The following is a 9558-nucleotide window of genomic DNA, read 5'->3' as shown; positions in this document are numbered from 1 at the left end:
AGCCATAGTATTAAAAAAGGGAGGTGTTTGTGCGTAACAGGTCTCCGAAAGGTGAAAGCTCTTGTTCACGTTGCTCCACTGGTACACGTACAATACTCAACTTTTTTAACCTTCATAGGCAACTCCACAGTGTGACTCGTGTTGTATATTACATATAGCATCTCACAATATATAGGCGATAATGTCCGTCTTGATTTCAGAAGCTAAATACGGATATTCTGCACTGAGGCTAAAAACTAATTTTACCTGGTCAGTGCGACGTCTTGGGATATAAAAACAAATTAGAGAAATATATTTGAACAAATGTAAAACCTATTCCAAATCAAGTCGAACATTTTCAAATACGAATGAAAAGGAGATGCATACATAAGTAAATATTTTCGAAGAGATAATTCTGACAACCAATAGCAAGCTCATCGGTATGAGGCCTGAACTTTTTCACAACTAGGGTTCTCTCTCAGCAGCTTTAAAGTCAACCTCAACTGTCCAGCCTGTATAGAACATATCAGTGTTTGGTTTCACAGCTTTAAAGAGTTTATTTTGGCTTGGATAAGGGACACCTGCATGTGGGCGTGAGCCAACACTATTTTTTTTAGCTCAAGCTCCTTCAAAGAGGCAGCGGCATGCTTCCTTTCCCATTCATTCCTCGATGTGCGTCGCTCCTTTCTATTCTCATCCTCTTTCCGCGACGCTTTCGCCGCTCAGACTATTTGAAGCATCCTCTTGGTCAGCTGTACAGTCAACGTGTGATTTTTTGGACTCCCTAGGGGCCGCGAAAACGTCCGAAAAAAAAAAAAAAACGAATACATCACAGGCACGTCCGAAGAAAGCTCTCGAGGCCTGCCAGTACACTTATTAGGCATATTGATGCTCGTACTTTGACAGGAGACGGGAGTGCACGCGTGCACAATTAAGGAACATGCCGTGCCAAGTGCCCATTCCCACGCTTAAGCTTCACGCAATACGTTGCGTGTGCTTCACCGCGTACCATTGCTGTATTGAGGCGAAGCTAACTTTCGGAAACGCCTATTAGGCAACGCGTCACGCTTTCCGAGCTTCGAACCCAATCGCGTGGATTACAAAGGCGGAGTCGGTGCCGTTGCTGACAGCGGCGAATCCTTTCAATGAAAAACTGCACCGCACGGCAAGAGGTTTAATAGCGTAGGTAGAGGCAGCTAGGCCTAGCGTTGCCGCGTTGGTGGACACGGCTGCCAGCGTATCTGCTTGCGAGAGCGCCGGTTCGAGGCGGCGAGATAATCAAAATGGCGGCGTTGATGGCTTTGATTATTGCCATTTCGGACCTGCAGTCAAGGCAAAAAGTCCGAAATATCGGACGGCGAAGTGTTCTTGTGTCCTGAACTTCAGACGTTCTTATACATTGGTATTATGAAACATAGTTCCAGCGCACATTTGGACAAGGACGAGGAGAGAAAGACAACACGAACGCCGGTTTCAACTGAGTTTTATTCATGGAAAACAGGGCTTTATGTACACAGGGGGAGGGGGACTGCTAGTGCGCAGGACCACTCAAAAATATTTCCTTGGCTTAGGCAAAGGTCATCAGAGGTGTCAAAACAAAAATAAAGAAGGAAAAACTTTTCCCTCTCTTTTTTACATCACTCAGTACAATCTTGTTCATTTTCCGCCCTACCTTGCTAGTTCGACAAACCCGTTTGCCCTGAGATAATCAATTTCTTTTGTCCCGAGTGCAACAGAAAGAGCACTGACACAGTAATCGTTTTCATTGTAGATACAAAGCGCTTCGAATATTTCCCGGTGTTTCTGATTGCTATACTTGCGCAATACGTGGCGTTCGTGTTGTCTTTCTCTCCTCGTCCTTGTCCAAATGTGCGCTGGAACTATGTTTCATAATGCTAATCTTAACCAACTAGCCCAGCTGTCCATACTTATCTATAGGGTACGTGGTGGTGCCGCTAAGCCGTGCAAATTATCAGGCATGTCCGAAAAATCGGGCATCTGGAAAATCGGTCGTTAACTGTACTCTGGCAACTCCTCGAGTCGATGACACGGCACCAATGACGATTCGTTGCGATTCCTCTGTTACTGGAGCCAGCATTAATGCGACTGTCGTTCCTTTTCAATTACGGCTAATTTTCTCTGATAGAAGCACAAATTCCCCGAGAATTTCCGATTGGTAGACACTCTGGACCACTAAGGGTGTGCAAAAATAAATAGCAATGAAAAAGGCATCACTACAATATCGCAGCCAAAGTTTATCAAGTGGCCATGCCCAATCTCTTGTCATGTTTCCCGCACGCTCTTCAAAAAGTTTGCACCCTATGAGGCTTATTTTGTCCCACAATGATAATGGTCCTCTCTTACAAGCATTCAGGTCATTCAGGTACATTCAGGTCACTATCACCATATGCATTGTCAGCGTGATGTAGCATTCTCTGCGAGAAAATACATAGCGAGCGCACGGTTTTCAGGCAAGGAAACACAAGCAGGGAAGATGATTATTGTTGTGGGACAAGATAAGCCCCAAAGGATGCAAACTTTTTTTAAGTGTGTACAGTATCGTGGAGGTGATCGCGCAGAGCAATTTCTTCGACTAGCCTGACACAACTGTGACCAAGTCGAGCATTATAGCAGCATGTATGGTGGCCGAGTGGGGAGTTTGTGTGTATGTGTATAGTGGCTAGTACGCGGAAGCCAGGAACGGTCCAAAGATGCACCTCTATGTTGGTCATCGAGCATTCTGAACCTATAATTCGCAGCCCAGCTGCTTTCCTATGCAGCGCGCACTATTTTGTAACATTGTCAATGCAGCGGCAGTCACAACGAATGCATTCAGCATTCCCCCCCCTCTCATGGGGGATTTTTGTGTGTGTACCCGTGTGCTGCACACCATAGCCGCACCGCCACTGCCTTGTTCACACCTTGGTAAGGGCGCCTTTCGCTCCTCATTGCGTACTGGAAGACGGATGGCTGAAATTCACATGTAGCGTGGAAGTGCGGCTATTAACGGAGTGCTGTGGGGGAATAACAATGTAATGCCATTGAGGCTTACGTTCGGAAATGCACAGTCGTGCTGAAATGTGATCAAGGCTAGAAGTAAACCTAAGAGAAGAATGTAGATAAACAAGTTAGCCTTGGAAGCTCATGAAAAAAAAAATGAAGTGGTATAAGGTGACATCCGATAGGCTTTTACTGAGGTGAGGGAAAGGGCAAAATATCTTGTAAAGAGAGGCTGAGACAGAGAGGACAGCAGATCAGCATCAAGGATGTTCAAATATTTTTGTGAGCAAAATGTGGATCCTCATTTGTGGAAAAGGACTAGGTCGCTGAGTATTACAGGTCCTAATGCAATGTGGAAAAAAGCTTACACAGACAGTGTGAGCACTGGTTAGAAAAAATGGAAAGTGAGGCATTGGAAATCTATAAATTAGGGAGGAGATCAAGGACAATGTGACATATAAGTCAAAATGCAATACAACTGTTACACTGCTCTGCCCAACATTGAGGGAGAGGAGCATGAGCTTGGGGCTGCAGAAGACTATGCTTCAGTGACTGGCCCGCTGTGGACTTGTCAATCGTGCAGACATTGTAAATACATTTCCCGTCTGGCTTATTCCCTCTACAACATGTTTGGTAGAAGTGCCGAGTGCCGCTGTACACGACAGAGCTCCGAAGCAGATGTAGCCTGGCCGCTAACGACATGACAACCGACAAAGCCGGTGCAGGGACAGCCACCATGCCAACAGAGGCAATTGCTACCATAACACCAACAGTCACCTTGCCTCAGCCCCGCAACCCAGGAACGTTTTCCGAAACAGACAATCTTGATGTCAATAAATGGCCCCAAATGTATGAGTGCATCAGTGCCCATAACAGGTGGGACCAAACCATTACGCTGAAAAACCTCATTTTCTACCTGAAAGGCACGGCACTGGTCTGGTTTCAAAACAACGAAGAAGGACTGACAAGCTGGGAGCAATGCATACAAAAAGTTAGCGACGTTTCACTTCGTGAACGCGGGTGATGCGCAAGTGTATTGGTGCTGTAGTGCACACAATGCTATCGGCCCTCAGTGCACCTAGACGCCTACAGTGTCCACATCGCAGATCGTGTTCAAGACAGGGCTCGTGCGGCCACACCATTCGCAGCAACCACCGGAGAAGAATTAAGGCCCCGTTGTATGCATTTGCTTACTATCTAAATTACCCAGCATGGTGTCAGCATGCACAGGCTAACATACAGTTCACACTCGATGACAAAATAAGGGCATGCATGTCGCTGTATGGGAAATTGTCCTTGCACAATCTTGCCAGTGTAACGAAAACCCAATGTGTAAACCAGTATAAGTATTGTGCAGTGTTGTAACTACGAAGAAAAAATTAGCTGCGAAATAGCTGGTTGAAGTGCTGCAATATTTTATAAATACATCATATATATGTGTATATATATGAGGCTATCATTGTTAAGCTTTCCAGAATTTCTAAAAATTGCCCGAGGCAGATGGGAAAATTTTCATCGACGAGCTGTATTTTTTGAAGCAGCACATACTACTAGCATGAGAAATTGAAACATTCAATTTTTAAAATTCGCAAATTCTTCATTTCTATACAGCACATATTGTAATTTTCAAATTGCAGCCAGTGAGTTTGCAAGGCATAACCACTCTGAATAAATTTCCAGAATGACACCAGCTTGGAGAAATGTGCCATCAAACTCGCCGTAAAAATCCACTGTTGTGCTATTTTGACGAAATGCTCTTTGATGCACTGAAACACGAAACTGACTGAAACGCGCATGTATTCTACACTTTAGAAAATATCTCGAAAATGGAGTCATCCTGGAGATTCACTTCAAATAGATATGTCTTAGAAACTTACCGGCTACAATTTGCGAATTTGAATGTGCCATAATTTACTTAAGAAGTAGATTAGTGAATTTTTGTTAATTAGTTGAATATTTTAATATTTCTCATGCTAGTAATGTCTGTCTCTCTGAACAACACAGCTCGAGGAGAAGAGTCATGCTATCTACCACAAGCAAATTTTTTATATCCGGAAAGCATAAATATATGATCCGCCCAAATATTAATAACGCCTATCTTCAGAAAGATGTGCCTTGAAATTGAAAGTCTGGGGTTTTACGTGCCAAAACTGTGATATCATTATAAGGCACACCATACAGGGGGGCTCCAGATTAATTTTGACCACCTGGGGTTCCTTAACGTGCACCCATGCACGGGTACACTGGAGTTTTTGCATTTTGCCCCCATCAAATTTGACGATGGGGGCAACGTAACCGCGGCAGATGCAGATAAGCCTTGGTCGGGTAAGGATGTCTTGCTGCCACATATTTTTGAAAACAGCTTGGGCATAGCAGCTTGCATATTGCAGCACATATTTTTTTTTAAGAACGAAGTCTGGAGGTCAGCATTCTCTGACATTTACAGTGAATCCCTGTGTCAAGAGCATCATTTACAACAAGTGTGAAATGCATAGGAGAAAATTTTCTGATCAACGATGTGCAGTAATAAGCCTGTTGCATAAGAGCCCACATGACCCACGAACTTCCTACCTATGTGCTACGCTCGCGGAAATGTGGCATGGAATACGAGAGAAAACAAAGAATAACGTAAGGCTGTCTCTGTAGGCACACACTGTGTATCACAATGTCACAAGTCACACATGGAGTCAGTGTCGCGAATGGAGACAAAACATCACACAGTGTACTATGTCACCCAGTCACAATTTGTTGCCCAACCCGGCACATTTCATGTAACACAGCAGCACCATTAGAGTCACTGTTTCAATTTCAGATTTGCTCCTCATGAGGTGGGTGTAAACTGGTCATATATAGAGTAGATAGAACCTTGATACGTTCCCGTTACGTATGTTTTCCCAGTGCCAACGTTCGCAATCGAGAATACAAAAAAATTACCCAATAGAGTTACGCTAAATTTTTACCGGTTCATGCGTTCCAGGAAAATGAGATTTTTTTTGCATCAACATTCAGTACGTCGCCAAACTGCCATAGTCTGACATGTTTTCTGGCCGCTAGATCCCGTGTACACAAAAACATGCGCGAGGCACGCGCGATCGAGAAAAGTATATAACTGCCCGCAGCGGCAGCTTCACCGCAACACTCGCTCGCCTGTCTTACATGAAAATGTCGGGACGCATTCAGTTTCTCATTTCAGCACCAGCAAATCTCCGGGGTCGTCGCACGAGGCATCCACCGCTATCATCACCAATCCTATTTCGATAAGCATTTTTGCCTATCTGTTTCAGTGTGTAATGCTGTCAGAAGCGTAGCACACGCTTTTAATAGGCGATAACCGAAACATGCTGCCGTTCCATGCTGCAGATTGCAATCGCACACGTTTTCCAGCCACTAGATTTCATGTGAACAAGGCGTGAGGTGCGCGCGATCATGAACAGTATATAGCCGCTCACCCCACGTAAAAACCATGGGGCGCATAGTTTCTTATTCCGGTGCCAGCAAGTTTCCGCCTGGGTCATTGCACGCCGCAGACACAGCCATCGCTGCCAAACCTATTGCGATAAGCATCTTCACCTACCCGTTTTACAGAGCGTGCTGTGTAGTGCCAATGGTAGCATATACTGCACGCTTTTAGTAGGTGATAATCCAAACGCGCTGCCGTTCCCTGCTGCAGGCGGCGCGATGTGGGTATCACATTTCGCTTCGGCGGCATCCGACATCGCCCACCATCTCGATTTCGTTTCAGCTTCCCGTCACCCTCTTAGAACACCACACAACAGGAAACCAACAAAACACATCTCGGGCCGACGGACCATGACCAGCTCAATGCGCATCGACGTCTTGTCCCGCAAGGATTTGCACGACGCTTCGCATTACATAGACGTGAACAATAGTTGAGACTGTCAAAATTGTACTGTTACTTCGGATCGTACGTTTTCCCGGTTAGTCCATTCTTTTCTCTCATTTTTTTTCCCCAACACGTACGAATGAGGTTCTACGACTCTGTAGCAGGTGACACCACAAAAGTCTTCTCTCATTGCTTAATTACACTTGTGATAAAAAAATTCTGCACAGCATGTGAAAGAAAAATGTAGGCATGCATCATGTAATTTAATGGAGCATTAAGTCACCTATCTCATGCAGCAAAATATCACAATTATAACATGGAAGGCATCAACAGTACCACCAAATAAGTGAAGTGACATTTCTGTGACCAGTAGCCATAGTGCATAGCCCGTGCTTGCAACCACAACATAGTGCCTTGGCTACTGGAAGCACAAAAGTGCACAAATCTGTGACTTGACGTAACCTCAAGACTACAAGTTGTATTTGTAATATACGAAGTAGATACTTCATAGAAAGTGTCGCAGATCCTAAACAACTGCACTGTGAAAAACACGAAGCGAGACTTCAACAATGGCACTACTCTCATTGCTCATGTAGAATGGTCTGTGGAGTACAAAACACAGCAGTACTACAGAGACTGTTAGGGCTCTGTGGTTGGATGGGAGCTGGCACAAGGACACTGTGGGGGACAGGGCAAATAATTTGGTAGCAGTAGGAAAACATGTATAAAAATACAAAGCAAACCAATCCCAAGTGAAATAGGAGAATGTGTAACAGAATAGCAGTTAACGCTGAAAAGACTCAAAGATAACAAACGTACAAAACAATGCAAAGCAAGATTGTCATACACGGACACTTGCGCCAACGCATGTATCAAAAGAAACGAATATCAGTAACAACAATATTGGTACGCAATATTAATTACATATTTCTAAATGAAGTAGTCAGTGGTTTTACAACCCAAGGACTCCTGGCATAGTGATATCAGAATGCCATATGCCTCGCTTGTTGAAGACCTGTGTCAATATTTTAGAAGATGGTGCAGGTCTTAAATACGCAACTACAGTGTGTAGGGAGATGGCGTCAAGTGTGCCAGAGTGGACAGCCCCAGTGAGATTGCATGGCATAGAACAGGAACAACAGCACAGTGAGACTGAGAACAGCCCCCTGGGAAATCAGCGTCCGACTCCCCCACAAGTGATAATTAGAAAATTACTGCAACTACAATGGATGCAAACCTTGTTGCACAGTGCCAACAATGCACAGCTGCTATACCATACTAGACGGGCACATACATGGTGCTACTTCACAGAGCAACACCATAAAATGCTGATTTACAGTTAACTGAAGACAACACAAACCAAATTTGGGCAGTTTGCTCACAAAGGGATCAGAGTGCAAAAGGTCAGCGATCAAGTTGAACCTCTGCTCAGTAAAAGATTTTCGAGTTTGCACAAACGCGTGTGAAACGAAAAGCTTGAATCTGAAAGTAATGAAGACCCGGTTAGATTGGCTCCATTTATTTACAAACTCAAGTGAGCCCTCAGCACATTTGTACACTGCTGTTTCTCAGCAGTCATGATACCATGTGTGCCGCTGGAATGTCGACTTACCCTCAAAGCTAGCCAAGCTGCTCACCAGTGAGTCGATGAACATGAATTCACGGGCTTTTCTTACAATGCACGACTTCGGACACTAGCCTGACTTGTATAAATTTTGCACCAGGTAGCGCCGTAGAATGTGCATGAGAAGATCGTACTTGTCTGTGAAGGATGAATGGAAGACGTTGCACGTGAACTCTTTCACAGTCAGGTGCCACTTTATGTGTCGCATCGTCACCCGGGTCCTTGTGCCAATCGTGTGCTCGCGAAAAGGTCACCTCGCTCCCGATTCCCTGAGATGGGCCTGCGTCGTGCTCCAGTCTGAATAGTTAGAGCACAAGTGACACTGATATGGCTGCGAGCACGGCCACTTCTCCACGTTGGCGGCGAGGGATCTTATCTCCTGAAATTCTTGCAAACAAAATGCACAGGCGTATGCAACACCCGTTCACTTCGCTGCGGCAATGGGAGTGCTTGCCTCTTCACAAAGAATGGAACTGGTTCCCACTTGCGCTGGGCAGTTGCCTCTGGCAGAAGGAATCATCAGCTGCGAGACACTGTGGCACCACTTCAAGGTTGGCTCCCATCAAACTCACAGGGACTAGAATCATCCCTGAAATATAGCAGAAATTTTAGTGCCCTGTGCTGCCAAGGAAAATTGCAAGTGAATATGAATGTTATAGCAGTAACAGTGAAAAAATTGGTGGAACGTGCAAGAATATATAAAATCCGAAGTATTAGTGAAGTGCCACACAAAGCAATGCTTGACGTTCAGCAACACTGGCGACATATTGGAACGACCAGACCTTTCACATACTTGACAATCCAGTACTAAAAGAAATAAAGCTCAAGAAAGGTACGCACACATAAGAGCGCGGCCTTTCTTTGTCCTCATCCAGTTTGGCAGTTTTGTCAAGTATGAATGTGCATAAACTAGCCCAAGTTTCCTTGCTACAGGCCTTGCACATTACTGCACATTAATGTGTATCAATATTGCTAAACCTTGAACACAGTTCTATTTTTCAGCAGGCAACTTGACACAATTGAGAACTTTTAAAAAGCGACGTGTGCTCATTTCAGGAAGATAAATAGCAGTGCCAAGTATGGTTATGGTTAATTTTGCTTGCTGAGTAAA

The 9558-nt window shown here is 44.7% G+C and overlaps 1 protein-coding gene across 3 annotated transcripts in view; it reads right to left on the bottom strand.

The window, feature by feature from the left end:
- Positions 1–1446: 1446 nt before the first annotated feature.
- LOC129387908 (uncharacterized) overlaps positions 1447–9558 on the bottom strand; it is a 37118-nt gene continuing 29006 nt past the window's right edge. For all 3 annotated transcript variants that reach the window (XM_072284967.1, XM_055077663.2, XM_055077664.2), the window contains exon 7: positions 1447–9036. The gene's annotated coding sequence lies outside the window, so the exon portion shown is untranslated. The remainder of the gene's footprint in view (positions 9037–9558) is intronic.

The sequence above is a fragment of the Dermacentor andersoni genome, chromosome 10, assembly GCF_023375885.2.
Source record: "Dermacentor andersoni chromosome 10, qqDerAnde1_hic_scaffold, whole genome shotgun sequence".
Classification (NCBI taxonomy): Eukaryota; Metazoa; Arthropoda; class Arachnida; order Ixodida; family Ixodidae; genus Dermacentor; species Dermacentor andersoni.
The sequence above is the reverse complement of the archived record's forward strand: the minus strand, read 5'-3'. Positions and strand labels throughout refer to the sequence as shown.